This window comes from Carassius carassius, chromosome 12 (genome assembly GCF_963082965.1).
Source record: "Carassius carassius chromosome 12, fCarCar2.1, whole genome shotgun sequence".
In the NCBI taxonomy this organism is placed as follows: domain Eukaryota; kingdom Metazoa; phylum Chordata; class Actinopteri; order Cypriniformes; family Cyprinidae; genus Carassius; species Carassius carassius.
This window is the reverse complement of record NC_081766.1, coordinates 24255021-24282311: the sequence shown is the minus strand read 5'-3', so window position 1 is coordinate 24282311 and position 27291 is coordinate 24255021. Positions and strand designations below refer to the sequence as shown.

General features: G+C 39.4%; 3 long non-coding RNA genes across 5 annotated transcripts in view; all 3 read right to left on the bottom strand.

Moving 5' to 3' along the window:
• The window catches only part of LOC132155123 (uncharacterized), a 771383-nt gene that overhangs the window by 458098 nt on the left and 285994 nt on the right, over positions 1–27291 (bottom strand). The gene's annotated exons all lie outside the window — the stretch shown is intronic.
• On the bottom strand, positions 2944–13104 carry LOC132154259 (uncharacterized). Of its 3 annotated transcripts, XR_009437129.1 has the most exons (5): positions 12979–13104; positions 7367–7720; positions 7243–7300; positions 6847–7085; positions 2944–3207 (listed from the first exon to the last, which is right to left on the bottom strand). It is a non-coding gene; the product is annotated as an uncharacterized LOC132154259 (long non-coding RNA). The 3 variants fall into 3 exon arrangements; XR_009437127.1 differs by having other exon boundaries at positions 7243–7720; XR_009437128.1 differs by having other exon boundaries at positions 6847–7300.
• LOC132154257 (uncharacterized) lies at positions 13361–16810 on the bottom strand. The gene is made up of 3 exons (XR_009437126.1): positions 16734–16810; positions 16360–16466; positions 13361–13453 (listed from the first exon to the last, which is right to left on the bottom strand). It is a non-coding gene; the product is annotated as an uncharacterized LOC132154257 (long non-coding RNA).

The following is a 27291-nucleotide window of genomic DNA, read 5'->3' as shown; positions in this document are numbered from 1 at the left end:
TAAATAAATAAATAAATGTAATTTTATTAAATGTAAAGGCAACCAAACAGATCACGTCATACTTCACCATCTAACTGGGGACCGTTTTGATCTTGGAGGCCAATTTTTGATTTTTTTTAATGATAGATAGATAGATAGATAGATAGATAGATAGATAGATAGATAGATAGATAGATAGATAGATAGATAGATAGATAGATGGAATAGTACTAATGTTTATCAAACACTTAGGTCCCCTGTTAAATGGTAAACTGCGACATCTCTTTGGTTGCTTTGACATTTCTTGCCAATTTCATGTTGACTTTGAAAATATTCAATTGGCTAAATTTCTAAATCAATGTTACAATCAACATATATTGTAACATTGTATTGTCAACCTTGCCATAGCATTCAGAGATCGTGAGAATGTGAAATATTGTTAAATGTAAGGTCAGCCAATCAGGCATCACACTTCACCATCTAACAGGGGACCAGTGTGCTTTACTCTAGTGAAATCAACACTACATGCACAGACCTGTTGCCGTGTACGTTTAGTATGTACAGTTAAGCCTGTGTGGAATTGTTTTTATTATTTGAATTTTTTTTGTTCAGCACAAACAAAAATGACCCTCACTGTCCCATAAGAAACATCAAAGGAGGATTCGTTGTAGAGTGTCTGACAAAATTAATGTCTTGTAATGTATAATGTACCCTCAGCACCGCCGAGTGTTCCCGCGATCATTAAATCGAAACATGCCCGCGTATTTAAAAGCGATTTTAATAACCCCGCATTTTGAGAGTGACTCCCTGATGCGTGCAAATTAGGCTTCTTAACATATCTAGGCTGTTATTAGTATGTAGACTATAACAGGTTTTGTAGTTGTCTATAGATCTGCATCTTGCTTGAAAAATTTCTCTATTTGCACTTTGAATATATAGAGAGCACTTATTGTTTCTACTTAATACGACTATTATGTTATTTGTTATGTGTTTATTTGTATGTTCAATTTGTGAAAAGGAGTTCACTTTCAGTCAGTCACTCTCAATGTCACATCGGTGATGACTGACAAATTGGGATCCCAATTCTAGAAGCTCATAATTCATGTACGGTTCCAATGTCTAAAGAGACTCACATAAAATCATGCAGGAGAGAATCCAGTCAGTTGAACAAAACCTTTTACAGAGCTTGAGTGTAGTTGTTTTTACTGCATATGATAATTCATACTCAGAAAGTAGAACTGAAATTATATTTATTACAAGATGATTTTTCCAGTCAAAAATGTTTAGACCAGTAGTTGGTCATTGAGATTCCTTTTTTTTTTAATCTGTAAAAATCTTGTCTTGTGGCTTGAGTTAAGTGTTGGCATTAATGCTAATCAAACAATAAAAGGCGAGGAGAAAAATAATTACATTAATTTCTCCAGTAAAGCATAATGATTAGTTTATGTTAATTTACACCAACAAAACACATGTATGGGTTAAAAAGAGCAGAAAGAGCTCTTTAAGGTAACAATTGCATGTCAATACTTTTGACAGTAAAGAGTGCATTTGTTAGAAAATATGACTTTGGTCCCCAGTTAGATGGTGACGTGTGATGGCTGTTAGGCTCAATCACTTCTTCTTTACATCACAGACACATAGTTAACATTATATGTTAAGTTAAAAAACAACATTATATGTTAACTTAAGAAACAATATTATATGTTAACTTGATGCATTGAAAAATTTCAATTGAGTTCAGTAAAATACCTTTTAACCACTTTAGCTGTTTAAGACTGACATTTTTCAGAGGCTCCATTTAGGGTATTATCAACATAGCCATTATATTTAGAAATAAATGAATAAATGAATAAATGAATAAATAAATGTAATTTGTTAAATGTAAAGGCAACCAAACAGATCACGTCATACTTCACCATCTAACTGGGGACCGTTTTGATCTTGGAGGCCAATTTTTTAATTTTTTAATAGATAGATAGATAGATATATAGATAGATAGGTAGGTAGATAGATAGATAGATAGATAGATAGATAGATAGATAGATAGATAGATAGATAGATAGATAGATAGATGGAATAGTGCTAATGTTTATCAAACACTTAGGTCCCCTGTTAAATGGTAAACTGCGACATCTCTTTGGTTGCTTTGACATTTCTTGCCAATTTCATGTTGACTTTGAAAATATTTAATTGGCTAAATTTCTAAATCAATGTTACAATCAACATATATTGTAACATTGTATTATCATCCTTGCCAAAGCATTCAGAGATCGTGAGAATGTGAAATATTGTTAAATGTAAGGTCAGCCAATCAGGCGTCACACTTCACCATCTAACAGGGGACCAGTGTTTTTATTTTTTTATTTACTGCATTAAAATCTTCAGCTGGCTCCAGTAAATTTGATGAACTGAATGTCTTTTAACATTTGCACATTTGTAGATCCAACTGAAAATTTTCAATGCAACAATCAATATATATTTTTTAGTTTTGATCTCCACATGTGTATTAGTGTCAGGTTTTGTATGGACAGCTACAATAAAATACTTTTTAAGCATTGGCACTTCAGTCGTTTAACACACTAACATTTTTCAGAGCAGCACTTGATTTAAGGGCTCCATTTTTATAATCCATATTGCCATTACATTCAGAAAAAGTCAGAATATTCTAAACATTCATGTGAAATGTAAATTGTTAAATGTAAAGGCAAGCAAACAGATGACCATTTGGATCTTTGGAGGTAATACATACATACATATATATGCAGACTTTCTGCATTGAAAAGGATATTGTGAAAAGACAAAACAGCATTTTGAATGAAATCAAGTCAAACTTTATTTAAAGTCCACAAACACTCCTTGTTGGTTTTTCACTTGCTTCAGCTGCATTGCTGTCGACGAAAATGGTTTTCCATTTGATAAACTATGTAGGAAATAATAATATAGATAATTATATTAAAATTAGTATAGATAGTATAAAGAAAAGTAAAACAACAAATCAAAATGAAAATAATAAAATATGTGTATTTTAAATGTATTTTTTAAATAGTTCAAAATTACAGTGGCTTACATCAAAGTTATAACAGGTCTTTCCAAAACAGAGGCCCAAACAGCAGCTGAAAACAGCTGTAGTCAATCATTTCAATGCTATAACGCACTGATGCTCCATTTACATGGACCGTCAATGTCGCAGCACAGTTATGACTCAACACTGATACTCCACATCACAAGCTCTCACACTGTAAAACCCGACAAGTAAACTTAACTCAAACCGTTTGAGTAAACAGATTGCCTTGATTTAAACCATGTAAGTTTTAAAACTTTCTATTCAAGTAATTAAGTGATTAACTGAGTGATAATTGTGAATTAGTGCTGAACAGCTGCTGTTATCAAACAGAATCACAGAAGAAAAGAGAAACACAAGAACTACTACAACTGACTTCAGACACAGCCTTAGATGAAATCAGCTGAAATAAAATACATGAAATCTCTCAAGATCTGATTAATCAACCCCACAAACAGCATCACCAGCTCCACTTATTAATAACCAGACTGACTTTATTTCTGTCAGACGTCTACAGAAGATCTTATTGAGAATGAACTAAGGTTTAGATGTTGATTTATTGTTTCATTTGAAGTAACCATGTTAGAGATCAGTGTTTGCTTTAGTTGGGCTCTTGATCCTTTATTTTATGTCTTTGTGTTTTCTCTGGCTGTTATAACCGTGTGTTTCTAAAACACATTTGTTGTAATTCAAAAGCCCAGAAGAAATGCCATCAGGTGATAACCTGTACCTAGGTGTAGGTTGTTATACTTTATATTGGTGATGGTAATCATCAATTATTGAACTCTACGGAGTCTGATGAAGTAGGTATCGTGTAATTTGATTGATTATATTAAAAGTGATTCTAAGAGCAAGTGGTTCTGTGATAATCAGTTAATCTGAATGACTTTTCAAATAGTGTGGTCTTCTACGATGTCAATTAGTCAAACACAGACATCAATAATCAGAATATGAACCTCAACAATGGTGACCATAAAAATGCTGCAGAGCATGCTGGGAGCCATTGTTAATTTTTTTTACTACAGTATTACCCAGCATGTATTGCCGCATGTTTTTTTATGGTCACCATTGTTGAGGTTCATATTCTGATTATTGATGTCTGTGTGTGACTGTTTGACACCATAGAAGACCACACTATTTGAAAAGTCAGATTAACTGATTATTACAGAACCACTGGCTCTTAGAATCACTTTTACTATAATCAATCAAATTACATGAAACTTACTTCATCAGACTCCGTAGAGTTCAATAATTGATGATTACCATCGCCAATATAAAGTATAACAACCTACACCTAGGTACAGGTTAACACCTGATGGCATTTCTTCTGGGCTTTTGAATTACAACAAATGTGTTTTTTAGAAACACACGGTTATAACAGCCAGAGAAAACACAAAGACTGAAGTCAAGGGTCAAGAGCCCAACTAAAGCAAACACTGATCTCTAACATGGTTACTTCAAATGAAACAAATCAACACTAAACCTTAGTTCATTCTCAATAAGATCTTCTGTAGACGTCTGACAGAAATAAAGTCAGTCTGGTTATTAATAAGTGTAGATGGTGATGCTGTTTGTGGGGTTGATTAATCAGATCTTGAGAGATTTCATGTATTTTATTTCAGCTGATTTCATCTAAGGCTGTGTCTGAAGTCAGTTGTAGTAGTTCTTGTGTTTCTCTTTTCTTCAGTGATTCTGTTTGTTACAGTTTTTCTCGATTGTTAAGACACATTTCTTGAAAGCTGCTCTTCTTTTCTCTAAACTGTGAACACAAAAGCCAATTTTCAAGCTACATTCACAAAACCTCAGACTCTTCTTGTAAACCCAAACTTTCACCTCAAAACAGTTCAATCTGTGCTCAAAACTGAACTATGTTGTCAAATCGTGCCCTGAATCAATCAAAATTAAAGACACTACTGAACAGTCACTAAACACTACTTAGAAAAATAGAAAACACAATGCTCAGGACATGAAGCTGGAGAAATGAATGTTTATTGTTCACTGTAGGCTAAATGCATGTTGCAAAACAAAAAAAACCTGTGCATTTAGCACTTGTACAAAAAGACAAAACAGAAATCTTATGCGTTTGCCACTTGTGTACAGTAAGCCCATGTAAAAATAAAGTACAAAAATATACAAATAAGTGCATTACTCAGCCACAGCATCATGTCTCCGTACCGGGTCAGGCCACAGCACTTCATCCACATCACAGGCCACATTTTGTCTGGCCAGGCAACGGGGGAAAAAACCCCTGGCAAAGGGTACTCTGTATAGCTGTTTCATGCGCAGTCTGCTGCGATTGAGGACACGATCAACAGCAGAGAGGCTGACACTGTTGATACCCTCAAAATTTACATGTTCCTCAATGATCTTCTGCTGAATTTCACTCAGTTTAATGGCATTGTTATCACGGACCATATCAACAATTAGGGTCTCTTGGTGTGGGGAGAACACACCTGTCCTCCCACCCCCATGTGACAGTCTTTCAATTCTACAAAAAGAGAACATGGAGTTACAAAAAATGTACATGGAATAGGCCTACAAACAGTTATACCAACCCTCCATTACAATATTACAGTACAGTGATGTACTGAAACATATTTACTTACAGTGTACAGTGGTACAATATATAGTAAGTCATACAGTAATTGCTGTCAACATTTACATACTGTTCTATAATGTCAAAAAAAGGTAATTACCTGTTCTCTAAATCTTCGGATTATGGTGAACACTGTGAATCTACTGATGTTTGGTTGTGCCCTTTGTCCAGCCTCCTATATGCTCATACCATGGACAAGAACATGGTCAATCACAGTAGCTCTGAATTCATCAGATATTACTGTTCTTTGTCTTCGCTGACCACCTCGACCACCTCGACCTCCTCTCACACGAACTCTTCCTCTCAGATTTCTATCCATTGTAGGGCCTCATAAACCAGTGCTCTCTGAACTGGTTCACTGTATATGTTCCCTCACATCATTAGCCACAAGTGTGATCAATTTTGAGTTGTTGTGTTCAAATGGTGACATCTGTGCTTTATTTGTGTTTGACTTTTGTCACCTGTGCTCACCATTATACAGCCCGGGTGCATCACAATGAAAATGTGTTGGCAAGTTGTGTCTAAACAGGTGAAAAGTGCTTATGGTTTTGCCAAAAGAGTGATTGATTCAATCAGTGGGTTCAGGCAACTGAGCATTTGGTTCAGACAATAGGGTTTAGTGTTTTAGCAATTGGGAAAAACTGTAACAGCAGCTGTTCATCACTAATGCTCAATCAGCCCTTAGTTAATCACTTAATTACTTAATTGCAATGTACACCTTCTTTCAGTGAACTCAACTGAATTAAGTTCAGAGTACTCATAACTGTTAGTTTTTTTTTTACTTAAACGGTTTAAGGCAATCGGTTTCCTCAAACGGTTCGAGTTAACATAACTTGTCAGGTTTGAGTGAGGCCGTGTCTGAAGTCAGCTGTTGTTCCTTTCTCTCTTTTCTTCAGTAATTCTGTTTGTTAACAGCAGCTGTTCATCACTAAACTCAATTATCACTCAATTAATCACTTAATCACTTAATTGCAATGTATATATTCTTTCAGTGAACTCAACTGAATTAAGTTCAGAGTACTCATAACTGTTAGTTTTTTTCAACTTAAACGGTTTAAGGCAATCGGTTTCCTCAAATGGTTTGAGTTAACATAACTTAAGGATATCTGTTTACTCAAACCATTTGAGTTAAGTTTACTTGTCGGGTATTACAGTCAAGGCAATCGGTTTACTCAAACGGTTTGAGTAAAGTAAACTTGTCGGGTTTTACAGTGCAGGGTTTATGGGCTCAGTACTGTTGACCCAAACTTCTCTTAACCGGAATTATTCTGTTGAGCACAAAGTATTTAACTGTTTGCCAGTCTCTTCCATTATCCTTTAGAATCTTGTTTCCATTTATGCATTTTTCACAGTCCACTTTTCCAGGAGCCTTCATTTCCTCAAAGTAGTTCTTGAAACAGTGTTCTATGACTTTCCCCTCTGTTTCTGACCAGGGCCATCTGGGATTTGCTATTTAACAAAACGAAAAGATAAAAAATATATATAGTGAATAAATATATGAATGAATGAAAATGTAATGTCAGTAATACATACTTTACAAAGTTGAAAACATGAAAAGACAATGATCTTTAGATCTTCTGTATTCTTAATGTTGAATGGAACATACCGTTTTAATTTAATGGCACTAGTGATGTACTGATGTATCCAAGACTGAAGGCTGAAGTCTTTTCTGAGTTGGCAGCCCTTATTTCAGAAAGATCATCCTTTGTGTCACTATTTCCTGAAACCACATGGACATTGCTGTAGCTGTTTGTGGTTGATATTTGATAAGACTGGTGATCGAAACCTGTAAATTCACACCAATATTTATATCCAATCATTTTACTGCTTATTGTAAACTCTACAATATGTCTTTGCACATAGTTTTGACTTCCTGAAGGCATTCCTCAATAGTAGGACGCTCTTCCACTGATTTGCTCAGCATTGTGCTTAAGATATTTTTTTTATCTTTCATCACATTGAAGACTGAAGTTACTCGTTCTGACATTTAGAGACATACCAAGTGGAACGTTGGTGTAGGGTGTAGTTGTCTGATAAGGGTGTTGCCCATCTGTCAGGATGTAATGGACCAAGCATCCTGCTACCTATAAAATAGAAGATTCATTTATAACAATGTCTATTAATGGCCACCTAACTAAGCTGTACAGAATTAATACAATTAATAATAATATTGTTATGAACGCTGATAGTGACATGCAGAACAATTCAACAAGTGCTCTTTTTTGTAAAACTGATTTTAATTAATGCTTTAATTAATTATTTTAATCATATTTGTTACAGACTAAAATGTTATCATTGCATACATTAAACTTGTTGACTTGTATCCCCTTTTATAGTCAAACCCAGACCCAAAGTAAAAGGTGTAATTCATGTAATAACACACTAGTAATTAATGATTAACCTAACAGTTTAAGGATCCAGAATTGTGTATTAGTTAAGAATAAACAAACCAGTAATTAATGATTAACTTTTTCACAATTATTGAGTGGCACTTACTAGGTGATATTCAAGTTTACTGACCAGAATAAGCCAATAATTATTGATTAACTAATGCATTATTCTGGATTACCAATGCATTAGTCCCTTAAAATAAAGTGTTTTTTTCAGGTCAAAGTCAAGTCAATTTCTATTTATAGAGCACAACATTAACACAACCATCATTGATCCAAAGTGCTTTACAAGAAAAGGTTACTTTAAAAGCAACAGAGATCAAAAATTATAATAAAAAATATGTATACACATTTAAAAAAATTAAAAACATACATCAAAAGAACCAGGGACGTGCACAGACATTTTGAGGGGCAGGGGCTCAAGTGAAATAAAGGGCACTTCTCATAATTAGTTTTTTTTTTTTTTTTTTTAAACAAAAAAGTATAGGCTATATATATATATATATTAACGCAACTCTGACTTCCTTTTAAAAAAAATAATTTAAAAAGTTAATTAATTTTATCTTCCTCAAACTCACGCAATTGTTTCATTTTCAAAAGATGTCTACAAAATAATCAGTTCACAGAAACCATGGTCTCCTCAGTATTCACTAGGTTTATAGAGCAGCAAAGGAAACCATTCCACAATGTGCATGTTTTGAAAACATTTTCTATGCTACTAGTTTCAAGTATATATGATGAGTTCAGATGCAAAAGCCTCTAAGTGCCATCTGAAATTTTCTTATGAGCTTTTTTTTTCAAGCTCGTATTTAAGTTCAGTAATTTAACTTAAATGACAATTAATAGGTAATTTTCATTGCCAGTAATGTGAAATAAGTGAACATAAACATACAAGTTTGATTAAAATGATCATTATTTAAGGAAATTTCAGATGGCACTTAGAGGATTTTTCATCTGAACTCTTCATATTTAGAATAACCTAAATAACTGCATCAAACAGAGGGGCGTGTTTTACTAATAATTTGTTTATTTTTGCACAAGGCACTACATCGTTTTAATTATTTTGGTGTTATCAGAATACATAACACTTTAAAATTAAACTTACCAAAATAATTGAGTAAAAATTCAATAAAAGCCAATCTCATGTATGTATTTGTGGTGGTATGGAATACTATTTTATAAAGGTTTCGACGAAATAAAAAAAGTTAAATTACTTAAATAGTTAATTTATAAATATTGTTATTTTTAAAGTTTAATGTTAACTTATTTCTACTCAGTTTTATTTATTAATGTACCAGATGCAGTTACTCAGATTTACTATATTTTTTAGAGTGTATCCTCCATCTGTTTGCATCTGTAGATTTCTTCTAAATTCACCCATTTAGATTTCTAAATTTCAGGGGGAAAGACTCTTGATGTAAGTCAATAACTGGGGACATTCTGTATGCAAATTAGGCGTCAACTATTTAAAATGCGCACATTTGCATCTAATTGACAGGGAAATAGGATAAACAAAATAACTAAAGCATATCACCTGGTGGTGATATATGCTTATTTTATTAACTTATTTTATTACATGGCTTGGTTGAATTCCAATGTAGAATGCAGTCTGTTATAACCAACAGACCGCTGTGCGGAGTATAACAGACCGTTGCCATGAAAAACAAAGCGTTGCTATGGACTGCTATGGATTCTAACCGTAGAGACGGAGCGGACTATTTTCTTTAGCGGAAGCAATACAATCGGGTTTAACAATCGGGGGAGAGGGAGAGGGAGCGCTTCAGAAATCCTGACCTGATATTTAGATATTATATTTCAATAAATATATTTGTTTGACAGGGAAGCTGTGTGCAAACAGAAATATATATTATTTTTCAAAAATAAAAAAAAGCATCCCAGAAAAAAGGGCACTTTCTCTCCAGGAATAAAAAGGGCAGGTGCTCAAGCCCCCTTTCATGTCTATGTGTGCACGTGCCTGAAAAGAACCGTAAACAGCATCACGCAAATGCAAGGGAGTAAAAATGAGTCTTTAAGTTTGATTTAAAAACACTTTTTAAAAACACTGAGCGATGGACAGGACACATTAACTAACAATGAGCAATACATTTGTTTAAATATTTAAGCTTTGTTAACATTAGTAAAAATAATTCAACTGTTTATTTTTTGTTAATGTAAGCTCAGCTCCATTAAATAATATTTATTAATACATTATTAAAATCAAACATTCTATTTGTTAATGATGAAAGTAATGTTTACTAACATTAATAAACACTTTAAAAGTGATTTTCATGTTTACTAGTGTTAACCAATGACATCTTATGGAAAAGCGGTACTATTTTATGAAATATTGTAAAGACCATACCAATGCGGATTGTTTTTTCCTCACATATACAAAGCTTCCATTTGATCAATAATCCCTATTGTGTTGTAGTGCTATCTGCCCTGTTCATGCTCTCTCTCCCCCACAAACATTCACACCTCTAACAGGATCAACACACCTAAACAGCAAGTTTGGGTCATGAAGATTGGTTTAATGTTTTTAAAAGAAGTCTTTTCTACTAATCAAGGCTGCATTTACCTGATCAGAAATGTTGTAAAATGAATTTAAAATTTTGAAATATTATTACAATTTGAAATAACTGTTTTCTTATCTAATGTTCTTTAAACTGTAATTTATTTCTGTGATGCGCAGCTGTATTTTCAGTATGATTACTCCACTTTTCAGTGTCAAATGATCTTCAGAAATCATTTTAATTAGATGAATTGATGTTCTTTTATTATCAATTATTATTGGTTCTCAATCATTAATAATGATTCTTATATTATCAATGTTGAAAGCATTTTTTCCTGCTTCATAGTTTTGTGGAAACTGTGATATATAGTACATTTTTAGGATTATTTAATGAAAATAAAGTTCAAAATTACAGCATTTATTTAAAATAAACTGAATAGGCCTATATAGAGATATCTATCAAAGTCAAAGTCAAAGTCACCTTTATTTATATAGCGCTTTAAACAACATACATTGCGTCAAAGCAACTGAACAACATTCATTAGGAAAACAGTGTCAATAATGCAAAATTAATAGTTAAAGGCAGTTCATCATTGGATTCAGTTGTCATCTCTGTTCAGTTAAATAGTGTCTGTGCATTTATTTGCAATCAAGTCAACGATATCGCTGTATATGAAGTGTCCCCAACTAAGCAAGCCAGAGGCGACAGCGGCAAGGAACCTAAACTCCATCGGTGACAGAATGGAGAAAAAAAACAGTAGTTCAATTCCAGGCTGCAGCAAAGTCAGATTGTGCAGAAGAATCATCTGTTTCCTGTGGTCTTGTCCTGGTGCTCCTCTGAGACAAGGTCTTTACAGGGGATCTGTATCTGGGGCTCTAGTTGTCCTGGTCTCCGCTGTCTTTCAGGGATGTAGAGGTCCTTTCTAGGTGCTGATCCAGCATCTGGTCTGGATACGTACTGGATCCGGGTGACTGCAGTGACCCTCTGATCTGGACACAGACTTGATCTGGTGGCCACGGTGACCTCGGAACAAGAGAGAAAAAGACAAATATTAGCATAGATGCCATTCTTCTAATGATGTAGCAAGTACATAGGGTGTTATGGGAAGTGTTTCCGGTTCCGGTTTACCTAATTAATGCAGCCTAAAAATCCTTTAACGGATTTGGATAACAAAAGCATATTAGTATGTTATGTGTATGCCAGGTTAAAGAGATGGGTCTTTAATCTAGATTTAAACTGCAAGAGTGTGTCTGCCTCCCGAACAATGTTAGGTAGGTTATTCCAGAGTTTAGGCGCCAAATAGGAAAAGGATCTGCCGCCCGCAGTTGATTTTGATATTCTATGTATTATCAAATTGCCTGAGCTTTGAGAACGTAGCGGACGTAGAGGATTATAATGTAAAAGGAGCTCATTCAAATACTGAGATGCTAAACCATTCAGGGCTTTATAAGTAATAAGCAATATTTTAAAATCTATACGATGCTTGATAGGGAGCCAGTGCCGTGTTGACAGGACCGGGCTAATATGGTCATACTTCCTGGTTCTAGTAAGAACTCTTGCTGCTGCATTTTGGACTAGCTGTAGTTTGTTTACTAAGCGTGCAGAACAACCACCCAATAAAGCATTACAATAATCTAACCTTGAGGTCATAAATGCATGGATTAACATTTCTGCATTTGACATTGAGAGCATAGGCCATAATTTAGATATATTTTTGAGATTGAAAAATGCAGTTTTACAAATGCTAGAAACGTGGCTTTCTAAGGAAAGATTGCGATCAAATAGCACACCTAGGTTCCTAACTGATGACGAAGAATTGACAGAGCAACCATCAAGTCTTAGACAGTGTTCTAGGTTATTACAAGCAGAGTTTTTAGGTCCTATAATTAACACCTCTGTTTTTTCAGAATTTAGCAGTAAAAAATTACTCGTCATCTAGTTTTTTATATCGACTATGCAATCCATTAGTTTTTCAAATTGGTGTGTTTCACCGGGCTCCGAAGAGATATAGAGCTGAGTATCATCAGCATAACAGTGTCTATATATATATATATATATATATATATATATATATATATATATATATATATATAGAGAGAGAGAGAGAGAGAGAGAGAGACAGAGAGAGAGAGAGAGAGAGAGAGAGAGAGAGAGAACTGTTACTTTAAACTGTGATACTATTTCACTATTTTATAGTTTTCACTGTATTTTTTATTATTAAATAAATGCAGCCTTGGTGAGCAGAATATTCTTTTAAAGACATTTAAAAATCGTACTGATCCCAAACCAAACTGATTTAACATTGTTTGTAACAGGTTTGCCAAGGTAATTCCATTATTTTACATTAAAACTCAAAGTAAATTTGATCTACTACAAATAAATAACAATTCATGAAATAACTCAGAAATATGAGCTAAAAATATTGAAATAGAAATGTACCTATCTCCATGGGCAGTCAGGATCTCTGCAGTCGAACATCATTTCTTCTCCTGTAGTGATGTTTGTGGTCACAAATGCACACAAATGTGCTCTTTTCTGTTCATCAACAATCTGTTGGTCACAAACACATACACACGCCCAAATTAGCTTTTTAATTATCACATATTCTGTACTTATATCAAATAATACTATTTTTAATATGGGGCTGCATGTTTAAATTAGTATAAGAAAATAATACAAGGTCAGACTTACGATTTGGATTTTGCTGTTTGGCTTGATGTGATCATCTTTCTGTGTGTTTACCACCATCAACACTGCGTGGAGAGAATATTTATATATATAAATATATATAAATATCGTTAATATATATATAAATATATACGAGCGTCTCATTCAGATCCAGTCATGTGTCTTCCAGCAGACTCAAGCAGGAGTTCTCCTGCCTCAATGTTTCTGCTGGCTATTACTCAAATACCTAATAAAGAGAGTATAAATGAGAATACATACATTTATGATACAAGTTTAATATGCGTCTCAGTTGTTTTCAAGTTCCAATGATTATCAGTATTAAATATTTTATCAAGTATGATTATCAGTACATTACAATCTTTATAACTGTGCATCAAAATTAAAATACACTAAATATATAAAGCCACTGATTATCTATAATTTCTGTTGTTATTTTTTCACCCTGCACACTATGAACAAGTAATAACATTGTCACAGTGTCTGGTTTGTGTTCCCTGGGTATCCACTAGATGTCCTCCTTCCCCACGGTGTCTGTCACTTCCTGAACCTCATTCCTCACGTTCTCTTTTTGCCCTTAAATAAAGACGTACCTGCATTTGGATCTCTCTCTGTGGTTTCCTGTATTCCGGTCGTGACAGAAGGACTCCGTCACTCTGAGAGCCAGCGGTATGTCTGCTTATGTCTCCTCCCCAGCCACAGAGGGGGAGAGGAATGGTTTTGAGGGAACTCGCCTGGTCGTTTTCCGGGGAACCAGGGGAGGTCGCCGAGGAGGGAGTGGTCGAGAGGAGGCTCAGCATCGCTCTCAACCATGGCCCCCCTTCGACCCGGGGCTCGTGTGGGACGGATCAGAGCCACCGTCTCACCATGGTGGACGGAGAGGGGAGAAGAAGCGCACGTCCGCCATGGTGGCGCCACTGCCCATGATGGCCGCAAAGCCAGCACCCCGAGGCAAGATGGACGCCAGCCCAGCGCCACAGCACAAGGTGGTCTCCAGCCCCAAGCCATGAGGCAAGACGGCCGCCAGCCCAGCGCCGCTGCCCATGATGGTCGCAGAGACCTTTTTGGATTACTTCTCACAGCACAAGATGGCCGCTAACCCAGCGCCATTGCCCAAGTTGGCCACTGGTCCAGAGCCATGGCCCAAGATGGCCGCCTGTCCAGAGTCATGGCCCAAGATGGCTGCTTGCCCAGCGCCTCTGCACAGGATGACAGCCACAGCTGACCTTCCAGTTGAGTCAGGTTTCCCTGAACCCTCCAGAGTCGAGTCAGGTTCCAGTTGACCCTCCAGAGTCGAGTCAGGTTCCAGTTGACCCTCCAGAGTCGAGTCAGATTTTGGTTGACCTTCCAGAGTCGAGGCAGGTGCCCGTAGACTTTCCAGAGTCAGGGCTAGTCACCGTGGACCTTCCAGAGTCAAGTCAAGTCATCGATGACCCTCCAGAGTCAGGGCTAGTCTCCGTTGACCTTCCAGAGTCAGGGCTAGTCACCGATGACCTTCCAGAGTCAGGGCTAGTTACCGATGACCTTCCAAAGTCAGGGCTAGTCATCGATAACCCTCCAGAGTCAGAGCTTGTCACCGTTGACCTTCCTGAGTCAAGTCAAATCACTGGTGATCTTCAAGGACAGAATCAAGTCACTGGCGATCTTCAAGGACAGAGTCAAGTCACCGGTGATCTTCAAAAACAAAGGCAAGTCACCAATGATCTTCATGAAGAAATGCAAGTCACCAATGATCTTCATGAAGAAATGCAAGTCACCAATAATCACCATGAACAAATGCAAGTCACCAATAATCACCATGAACAAATGCAAGTCACCAATGATCTTCATGAGCAGAGTCAGATCACCAAGGATCTTCAGAAGCAGAGTCAAGTCAGCACTGATCTTCTGGAATCCAGTCTAAACACCATGGGATCACCAGAGCCTCTCCATGTCTCTGCTGAACTACTGGAGCCTCTCCTCGTCTCGGCTGGATTACCGGAATCTCTCCATGCCTCTGCGGGACTTCCTGAGCCTCGTCAGGTCTCAGTCGAACTTTATGAGCCTCCGACTGATCCTGTTGTGGCCACGGAGGCTACTCTTAACTTGTTCAGGTTTATTGTTTCAGACTTGCCCAACCAGACTTGTCCTCCTGTTGGTCCGGCCACACGGATGTGGTGGTCTTCTGCTCCGCCCTGGGGGGGCGTCCGTCCCGACCACACGGATGTGGTGGTCTTCTGCTCCGCCCTGACCACACGGTTGTGGTGGTCTTCTGCTCCGCCCTGGGGGGCGTCCGTCCCTACCACACTGATTTGGTGGTCTTATGCTCCACCCTGGGGGGCGTCGGTTTCGGTCACACGGATGTGGTGGTCTTCTGCTCCGCCCTGGGGGGGCGTCGGTTTTGGTCACACGGACGTGGTGGTCTTCTGCTCCGCCCTGGGGTCCTGCCCGGTCGGCGTCATCCTGGGTTCCTGAACGCCATGATCCACCCTGATCTCCTGTTTTGTTGTTGTTGTTTTTTTTGCTTTTTTGTGTTCACTTCTGGTCCTTCCCCCTTGTTAGCCTGGCCCTCCGTCCCTCCCCCTGAGCCTCCACCTGTCCGCCTCCCTCCTGGTCTCTGGTGTTGTAGTCTTGTCGTGGAGCGTCTGGGAGCCGCTCCGTATAGGGGGGGTATTGTCACAGTGTCTGGTTTGTGTTCCCTGGGTATCCACTAGATGTCCTCCTTCCCCACGGTGTCTGTTACTTCCTGCCTAGATCATTGCACCCAGCTGTCACGGATTATCAATCATTGCACTCAGTCAATTCCCCATTAGCCTTTGTCTCTCCCTGTGTATTTATACCCGGTCTGTCTAAGTATGTGTCACGGAGTCCTTGTTTATTCACGTCTGTCTCTTGTCGTGCTCTTGCCCTGTGTCCTTGTTTGTTTATGTTTTGGATATGTTTGGTATTGACCCCAGCTTGGACTGTTTATTCTTTGGATTTGCCCTTAAATAAAGACGTACCCGCATTTGGATCTCTCTCTGTGGTTTCCTGTATTCCGGTCGTGACAAACATTGCACAGTACACTTCTTGAAATTCATAAGCTACTATGCTAAGTATTTAATTAAGATTTGCAGTCATACAGTATTGGAGACAGAGTCTTAAATGATAACTTACCTTTCTCTTGACTCATAACATTTTTCTGAAATATGTCTTTATCTTTCCCAGATGCGATGAATTTCAAAGCTTCCTTTTCAGGACAGACTCTTCTGGGTCTCATTTTCCTGTGAAATATTCAAGATTTTTTTAGGGTACACTGCATTTGCCAAAATGAAAAACAATATTTAAGAAACAACCACAAAAAAAATCTATCAATCAATAAATGAACAAATATATACAGTAAATAGAGATTAAACAACACTAACATTTACTAAGAGACTACATGCAAATTTTAACAGTCTGCATGCATGTTTGCATTTTTGGCAGACATTTATTTTTTAAGGCTACCATTTACATATTATCAGAATCTAAACTCAGAATGTATAACTTACCTTTTCAGTCTTGAATGGAAAAAGAGATGAGAAATGGCCTTAGAAGGCTTTGTTGTATGTGGTCCCTTGTAGCAAAAAGCAGTTTCTCCTTCAAGGTTTTAGTATTTTATTTGACAAAAAAAAAAAAATTCTATGGAGATTCTTACAGGAACACAGAGTACATATACAACCCTACCCAGCTATCTGGACTGTGATTGGATAAGACTCAGTTAGCCACCATTCCTGTTGGCACTGTTGCTGTGAGAGGGCCAGGTGATAAAGCTGCTGAATGTGGAGGCATTAGTGCCATTAGCATATAAATAGAGGAGACAATCAGTTTACCAGACGCTGCTGGGTGAATTTTGGGGTGTGGGGATTCTTTAAAACAAGTCACTTTGATTGGGATTGATCTGCTTTAAGATTACGTAGCTTGAAAAATAATCCGATTTTACTTTCTTTTTTTATAATGCACTAGCCAGGAAAGACCATCATACACATTGTAGATACTGATATATATATATATATATATATATATATATATATATATATATATATATATATATATATATATATATATATATATATATATGTTTCAATGTTTAGGTCACCATTTTGTTCACTATTGCACGGTCATTTCTACACAGGCTAAACTGTACATGCTAAACTTACACAGCAACAGGTCTGAACCTGAACTGTACTACTAACTTAAAAAGATTAAGAACACCGCAATTATAGTCTTTTAAATTATTGATACAACTTAGCAACTTATAACAATTACATTTTCTGAACGAGGAATTGTTTTATTTTTGCGTGGCTTAGCAGTTTTGAGTAGACTTTTCTATTTAAATTATTAATTTTAAGTTTTCAGTGACGTCACGTTGTTGCTCTAATCGACGTTCAGAAGAATCCATTCAACATGGCAGAAAATCACAAGTGACTGGAGCAAACTTATGGAACAACTTGTAAGTACATCAAAACAATTTTGAACATTTCTTATTTGAATATCACGATAAAGGGATGTTTTCATTTTTGGGAAATGCTGTTTTTACACACCGCCCAAGTGCTTTTGAATGCGCATTGATTTGGATTCTATTTTAGCATCACTGCTTACAGTATGTTGTTAACGTCAAAGAAGGGCACTAATCTTAACGTTAGCTGGCATTTTCTCAGTAAACGATTTGAATGTTACTGGTGTTAACTGTGATGTTAGGACTGCGTTTCTCAAAAGCATTATGAGCCAAGTCAAATGTTGTCACCAAATTGGTGTCAAATGTTTCTACGATCATCATAGTCATAAAGTGCTTTTTTGGGGAAATGCCCGGTTAAATGTGTGTGTTTGTTTTTTGGTCTGTTTTTAAACAACTAGCTTCTAAGAGTACAAATCCAAAATTAGGTTTAAGCTTATACACAGACATGAATATTGCAATATATTAAAATTACAAAAGCATTGTACAAACTTGTAGTAAATCTTTACAAATCTTTCTGAAACTGCAGGCTTAGCTGGATGCATATATGGATGAATATAACAGAGTGAGCCTCAACACTTAAGGTAACTTCTATTGAGCTGAAGAGCAAGTTGTGTGAAGTGTCCTAACATAACGGGACACAGACTTGCCTTTCTCTTTTCCATTGTCGGTTAAACACTTTGCATTTTTGTGGTTTTCTAGGTTTGTTCTGAGTTTCACTATATCAGAGAAAGTGGCACACAACACCTGCAGGATTTCACAGACATTCATGACATTCTAAACGTTTGATCTTCATGTGAGGGCAAATCTACACCGGCAAGGCAAACACTAAGTACCAACTCTACCGCTTTTCTCTTCACCGGGAGTCGCCCCTGGGACGGTCTGACGGCTGCCTTATGACATTATCCCTTACGGCCAAAGGCCTAAGCTACATACCCAACTTATCCAGTAGGGCCCTGGCCCGGGGTAGAGCTAAAGGCTTGGAATCACAAAGATTCCTTTAAAGGGATACGGCTAAGAGCCTGGCACTTTCCTCTACCAAGTCTTTGCCTGTCACACAGGGGCTACTGCTAGCTTTCGCAAAACTTGCCGAAAGGGCTGTCCCCACAGCACTCTAGTAGCGGCGCCCTGTTCTAGATAGGTATCCGAGGATACCTAGGTGGAGTGGTGCCCAAGATGAACGGGGCTTAAACCAACTCAAGAAAGGGCACGAAGCAGCAGCGCAAAGCCCTTACCATCTAGGGTTTTTAGAAAGAACGCAGAGACTAGCGTGCGAACTTACCACAATGTGGATTTCAGAAAGTGTTCAAAGACTTCAAGTGCACACTTACCATAACATGGATTTACAAATACTGTTCTAAGGAGGGGCTCTCGTGGAACTCTGTCAGAGCAGCTCATAGAAGAATGGCCCGGGAGCAGGCAATTGGAGGCCTCAGCCCCTGCCTCAGCAGGATGCCTGCTCTCACAGAGCGTCTCAAGCAGTATGTGGTACTGGAGCGCTCTGAAGAACCGGGAATCAGTCTCCCAAGAGAGGAAGACTCCGAGCTCCGAGCAGCATGCTCATAGGTGACCCTTACAGAAAAGGGGAGCGCTGCTGAACTACCCGAGAATTGCCCACACAGCCCCCCCCCCCCAAGTTGAGGGGGCTTGGGGTGTACAATCAGTACACACCGGTTGGATGAAGCCCAAGGAACACCAGGGCAAATCATTCCAAGAAAGGGAACGATGCGGAGCGCGTAACCCTTACCATACAGGATTTTAGAAAGTGTGCAGAGTCTTGCGTGCACACTTACCACTCTACGTGGATTTCAGAAAGTGTGCAGAGTCTTGCGTGCACACTTACCACTCTACGTGGATTTCAGAAAGTGCGCAGAGTCTTGCGTGCACACTTACCACTTTACGTGGATTTCAGACAGTGCGCAAAGCATTAACGTGCACACTGACCACCATGTGGATTTGAGAAAGTACAAAGGCCTAGCGTGTGTACTGAAAGGTACCTGACAACCACCGTATGTAGGAGCTCACATTCAGAGAGGCCTGTGAAGCCTGCTACCTGATAACCACAATATGTGGGAGTTCACCTACAGAGAGGCCTAGAGAGGCCTACTATCTGTTACCAGATAACCACCTCAGTGGAAACTGAAAGCAATATGGAACTCGACTCCAGGGAGGCCTGGTGAGGCCTACTACCGGACAACCACAAATCGGGGGAGCTCGCTTTTTAGGAAACGCACAGTATGTGGGAGCTAAATCTCCAGGGAGGCCTGGTGAGGCCTACTACCTGGCAACCACAGTATGTGGGAGCTCGTCTTCAGAGAGACCTGATGAAGCCTACTATCTGAAAAAGCCACAATATGCTATTCCGTGGAAACGCATAGTATGTGGGAGCTAAATCGCCAGGGAGGCCTGGTGAGCCCTACTACCTGGCAACCACAGTATGTGGGAGCTCGTCTTCAGAGAGACCTGGTGAAGCCTACTATCTGAAAAAGCCACAACATGCTATTCCGTGGAAAAGCATAGTATGTGGGAGCTAAATCTCCATGGAGGCCTGGTGAGGCCTACTACCTGGCGACCACCAAACGTGGGAGCTCACCTTCAGAGAGACCTGGTGAAGCCTACTATCTGAAAACCACAATATGCTATATAGAGGAGACGCACAGTATGTGGGAGCTAAATCTCCAGGGAGGCCTGGTGAGGCCTACTACCTGGCAACCACAGTAAGTGGGAGCTCGTCTTCAGAGAGACCTGATGAAGCCTACTATCTGAAAAAACCACAATATGCTACCCCGTGGAAACGCATAGTATGTGGGAGCTAAATCTCCAGGGAGGCCTGGTGAGGCCTACTACCTGGCGACCACCGAACGTGGGAGCTCAACTTCAGAGAGACCTAGTGAAGCCTACTATCTGAAAAAACCACAATATGCTATTTAGTGGAGACGCACAGTATGTGGGAGCTAAATCTCCAGGGAGGCCTGGTGAGGCCTACTACCTGGCAACCACAGTATGTGGGAGCTCACCATCAGGGAGGCCTGATGAAGCCTACCACCTGATAACCACAATATGTGGGAGTCCACCCAGCCCCTCATGTTGAGGGAAGCGATGCTTGAGGTGTATAACAAATACACACTGGTTGAATGAAGCCCATGGAACCCAGGGCTAATCATCATAAGAAAGGGAACTAAGCGAAGCGCGTAACCCCTACCGTACAGGATTTTAGAAAGTGTGCAAAGTCATGCGTGCACACTTACCACTTTACGTGGATTTCAGAAAGTGCGCAGAGTCTTGCGTGCACACTTACCACTTTAAGTGGATTTCAGACAGTGCGCAAAGCGTTAACGTGCACACTGACCACTATGTGGTTTTGAGAAAGTACACAGGCAAGCGTGTGTACAGAGAGGTTCCCAAGCATCACAGAGGCGCTGGATCGCACGGTAGCGGTGAGCTCCAACCCTCTTTTCTAGGCGAGGGGAGCATCACCTGAGGCAGTAAATACAGAGCTTCTTGCCGTAACCACCACCTCCCCGGATGCGCCAAGCGGCCAGGCGGCCCCTCAGGGTGACCTGGCCGGACATCTATGGAATTCCCTGCAGTGCTGTGCCAATTCTTTGGCCACCTAGCTACTGTAAAGGAAACTCACAGAGATTGTTAGTAGACATATAACCACCAGCAACATAACGTCCATAAACGTTATAATAAAAGCGTCCATAAAGAGTCCCGCTTGCAGGGCGCCCCCTTCTGGTCCGGACCGTCAATCAGGTGGTTGCTATGAACATAGACCCAACCAAAAACATCATCGGTCCAGGTAGGAGACTGTTATGTGAGAGACTGTCCACCTAACCTCGATCAGGTGGAAAGCTGGTGGCTACAGGGGAATTAGGCAGGGGAGGACAAAAAACAGAGGTTAAAACAGAGGTTAAAACATCCGGAGCTACTAGGTCTTCCTACCGCTCTGACCCGGGCGAGGACGCAGCCTCGTCTGAATCACGTCCCTCAGACCCTGCTTACCACACCGTGACCCGCGGTTCCTCTTGCCCCTGCCCGTAGGCGGGGGAGGAGCGCGAGCCGCAACACTAGCCTTTTGCGCCCATCTAAGATCCTCAGATCGAGATGGACCAGGACCCCTGTGTTGTTCGGGCTCGGACCTGGACTCCTTTCTTTCGACGGTATCCAGGTCCTTCAGCAGGCCAGCCTGGTAAGCCTGAAGCACTGCCATCGTGTGCAACGAAGCCACCGCCTGACCTGCTGCTGCGTATGTTTTGCCATTTAAGCGGGATCTAAAAAAGGGGGAATTGAGAGAGGACGTTTCCCCCACAGAGAGATAGCTAGCCAGCATCTCCCTACAGGGGGCATCCTCTCATAGCCGCTTTCGTGCATGCCCCCGATATCAGCATAACTTGTATGCTGAAACCGATGGATGTGAGAGAAAAACGGCCTCTTCCATTCCCTTTCGACTTCTGCAGCTAACAGCTCCCCATACGCAGGGCAGGAGGATTGAGAAAGGCTCAGCCTCAGCTTCTTCTCCACTCTCAGACATCTCCTGCTCTTCCTGGGAAAAAACCCAGCAGAGCACTAACTTCAGTACAAGAAAGGGTTAATGACAACGCATCTTCCTCCCGAAGTTCACTCTCGTTTGCCGCCGGAGAGTGTGAAAGGAAAAAAAGTCCCTCTCTACACTCCTCAGCGAGATCCACCTGTAATCCCCCCGAGCTCATCCTCCTCCGTGCCTCGGCAAGGGTGGGTCCTGGGCCGCGGGATCCAGATGGCTGTCCCTCTTTCCTCGAAAAGAGAGGCAAACGAGAGAGGAGCTTTTTCAGCGAAAAACGCTCGCAGTGCACGCAGATTGCCCCCTCGAGGACATCACGCGCGTGCTCTCCGCCCAAACAAGAGACGCAAAGAGTGTGTGTGCCGTATAACACTGACACGGATGTACACACTGTTTAAACGCCTGCTAGTGGATGCCATGACAACAATAATAGATCGCTCTTACCGTTTTGGTCGTTTCTCAGATGCACGCTTCAAACAAAACAGTCAATGAAGACGAAGAAGATAGTGACGGGTCCTACGGGCGCGTATTTATAGTCGCGCTGGTAGTAACGTCAGAGGCTGTCGCCGGCCAACACGTTGGCGTTTTTCAAAGTATGCTTCAGACACGGGTCATGACGAGGTGTTCCCCATAGTGTCCCCTCAGAGGACGCAGTTCGAAGTTCCCTTAAAAGGGAATTTGAGTTGCTTAATTATTATTATTTTTTTTATAGATAATTGGTGTCCACAAAAAAATGGTGTATTTAGAACGTATCGGTTTTTACAGTGTAGAAGTGATTTGACTAAACTAAACAACACTAGTCCCCTGTTAGATGGTCAAGTGTGATGGTGGTTGACTTTACAATTAGCATTCTCACTATCTGTGCATGCAATGCCAATGTTGATCATAACACTAAAATACCAGTTCTTGACATTCAACATACACTGTTAAAAGATTTTAAGGTAAAAAGAAAACCATATTAATACTACTAGTGAACAATTCAAAAGTAATTTAAGTAATTTTTAGTAATATAAGTAATATACTTATATACATTATAGTCAAAATTGTGTATAAAGACAGATAATATGTGTAACTCATATGTCATTATTACATTCAGAAATAACGTAAAAAATGGCTAAATAGAACTTAATGGGCTTCTCATGGCAAAATCAGCCAAATAGGCGTCACAATTCACCATCTAACTGGGGACCAAAGTCATTCTAACAAAATCTCTTCTGTGTGTATTTCCACACTGCTTAAACTCTCAAACGTTCTCAACTGGTCACATATTGACAGAAAACACTGTTTATCCACATGCAGGTACTCCATGGCTTTGAATGAGAAACCTTTAGCATCAATATGCAGAATCTATGGGCAAATGTTATTTCCTGATGAAATAATATATCGGGGTACATATACTCATGGACATTTAGTCCAAGAAAGATTATAAAAGTATTAAAAACTATTTGTGTTGTATTCAAAGTCTTCTGAAGTCATACAATAAGTTTATGTGAAAAGTTTCAACATTGAGGTATTAATTACTGAAAATAATTCCACTCCATAAACACAGTCATCATAAAATACAGCTGAATTTAAACATGACAGAGTTTGAGATAAATAATAAGACCAAATCTTTTTTATTACAATCAAAACTGACGTAATAAATGTCCCTGTCCACATTGCGTCTGTTGATGCAAAGGTATCTTAATGAAACCAATGAAATACCCTGCACATGGAAAAACGGCACTAAATGGGCAAACTAAAAATTGATGCCAAGGGTTAACTGTAAACTGACATTAAGAATGTTTACTTACAAACTGTTGTTAAAATGAAATTTAAGATTTTAAGATGAAATGTAAGATTTTTTTTCAAGCATTTTTTACAGCATCTGCTGAATAGTTAGTAAAATATGCTACTCATATCAAACACAATTGTTTTTGACAGAAAACATTTGTGTTTCATTAAACTCGAAATAATGTAAAATTTGCTTATTAAACAAATAAAAACTATAAACACCGTAGTCCACAACAAACCCTTTAAATTTAACAGTATTCGTCAGTAGTAGAATTGTTGAGTTTTGAGCTCCAGAATCTTTATAGTACATTTGTTATTCGAGAAAGGGCAAATCAACCAGACATGTATCGCACTTGACTATCTAACTGGGGAACAAAGTCATTTTATCTAACAAATTCACTCTTTACTATTAAAAGTACTGACCTGCAATTGTTACCTTAAAGAGCTCTTTCTGCTGGTTTTTACCCATAAAATGTCAAAAGTTTTGTTGGTGAAAACTGAAGTGTAAATTTGGTTCAATGATGTTCAATAATATTTTTCACTTGAACAAAATCAGTTCATTTCAATGTTTCGATGTTTAGGTCACCATTCTGTTCACTACTGCATGGTCATTTCTACACAGACTAAACTGTAGATGCTAAACTTACACAGCAACAGGTCTGTGCATATAGTACTGCTTTCACTAGACTAAAGCACACTGGTCCCCTGTTAGATGGTCAAGTGTGATGGTGGTTGACCTTACATTTGACAAAATTTCAAATTTCTCACTGTCTGTGCATGCAATGGCAATGTTGATGATAACACTAAAATACCAGTTCTTGACATTCAACATACACTGTTAAAAGATTTTGGGGTAAAAAAATATATAAATAAACTTTTTTTTTAGCATTAGAGTGAAATAATAATGCTAATAATTCAGACATTATTTTGTTTCACTGTAATGTGGTCCTCCTGGATGTTCAAGAATAGGAATGTTTTAAGAGTTTAGAAGAGTTTAGAAGAGTTTAAAAGACTGGTTTGTGTTCAATCTCCTCTAGAGCCCCAGAGACTCTCTGGAACAGCAGGCATTCAGACAATAGAGGAGTGTGAACGACGTGTGTGAATTTGCCCTTACAGTTCCTGCCCCAGCCTACAGGGGCGCTGCTGAGAATGAGTTTAAACACACACACACGTCCAGGTCCCCATTTGGTCAAAATTAAAAAAAACTTTACCAGGGGCTTTTTCAGTTGATTTTAGCATGATTTAAGGCATATCTAACAGGGGACCTGGAAAATGTCCCCTCTTATCTCTGAGGTCCCCTGTCGGTGAGTGTGTAACGACACCATGGTCCCCTATTGGATAGGTAGACAAGTACACACACACACACACACACACACACACACACACTCGCACACACGCACGCACGCACGCACACACACACATGCATACATATGCACACATGCATTCTCTCACTCTTTCTCTCTCTCTCTCACACACACACACACACACACACACACACACACACACACACACAGCCAGGAGACTCTGAGCCCCCTGAAGACAACACAGGGTTAGAAGATTACCAGGAATCGGATGATGACTGTGAGGAGGGAGATGCAGATCAAACCTTCACTTCTAAAAATGGGCAAGTAACCTGGTCTACTATCCCACCTTCCCAGGGGCCAGGTGGAGCTTCAGCAGCACGTGTGACAAAGCTGACACCCGGACCGACAAGGTACACATGTTCTCGTGTAGAGGACATAAAGTCATCTTTTTTATTGTTTTTTCCACCAAGCATCCAAAGCATCTTGGTGGAGATGACAAATTTGGAAGGCAAGCAAGTATATGATGCTGACTGGAGGGATGTCGACTGGACTGATATTGAGACATTTATTGGTCTGCTTATTCTTGCCGGAGTTAATCGTTCTAACAATGAGGCCCTGTCCAGTTTGTGGGAGGCTGAAACTGGGCGTGTGATCTTTTGTGCTGTAATGATTCTGAAAAGGTTTAGCACTTTATCAAGAGTCATCCAATTTGATGAAAGGGCAACAAGACCTGAGATAAGCGGTAACGTTATCTTGCGTCGCTTCCACTTTCATCTAATTTCATCAATAATCGCTCTTGCATTATTAATAGAAAGTATTTACTGATATTTCATATATTCCTAAAAAATATGGCACCTAAACTGTCGAAAAATAAAGGCGGAAAAACGTCTAGATCAGATCGAGATGAAGGGCTCTCCGCCTCCAAAGACCATGAGGAGGTGAAGTTAGCGGGTGTTACACAAAGTTCGGAGGCCGAGTCTTCAGACGCAGAGACATCGAGGGAAAGTAATCCCGCTAACTTGGATAATATTATTCAAGCAATCATCTCATTAAAGTCTGAGTTTTCTGCTAAATTTGAATCGGTGTTAACCATCTTGACGGATGTTAAGAATCAAATAGGTGACTGCTCCGCTAGACTGACAGAAGCAGAGGAGATAATATCTCAGACCGAGGACACCGTTAACAAGCTACAATCTACAGCTAAAATGTTGGAAGACAAAATAAAGTCGCTGTCTGCTAAAATAGAAGATCTGGAAAATCGCAGTCGGCGTTCCAACGTACGGTTGGTGGGGCTGCCGGAGAAAGCTGAAGGCAGTGATGCGTGTGCCTTTTCGAAAAATTGGCTTCCTGATGCACTGGGGATGGAACCTCTTCGCTCTCCGCTGATAATTGAACGAGCTCACAGAATCGCAAGTGTCAGATCAGACGACAAAGCACCGCCGAGTGCATTAATAATGAAGTTCCTCAATTACAAAGACAAAGTCCGGGTATTGAATGCGGCCAGAGGAAAAAAAGAGGTTCTGTACAAAGGCAAGCGAGTGATGCTCTTTCCTGATCTTTCAGCCGAGGTCAGCAAGAAACGCCAGCGCTACAACGAGGTCAAGAAAAAGCTTAGAGCAAAAGGTTTGGATTACAGATTCCTCTTCCCCTCACGGCTACAGGTGTCTTTCAATGGAACATTATATACTTTTGAGAACCCTGGAGAAGTTGAAACCTTTTTGGACAATCCACCAGAGTAGAGTCCAATAGAAATAGGGTGAGTCACTGATGTAATGAACTGGATTAAAAATATAATGCCAGAGACTTTAAACTTTGATAATGCCCACTTTATACACTTGTTTTAATCATTTTTATTATTACTATTAGTCGACCATTCATTTATTTATTAAATTTTTGCATGGGCATGGGGTTGCGACTGAAAGAGTGCAAACGTAATTGGACAATGTTAACCGACCTGTGAGGGGAAATGTATATTTTGCCCCCCATCCTGTAAT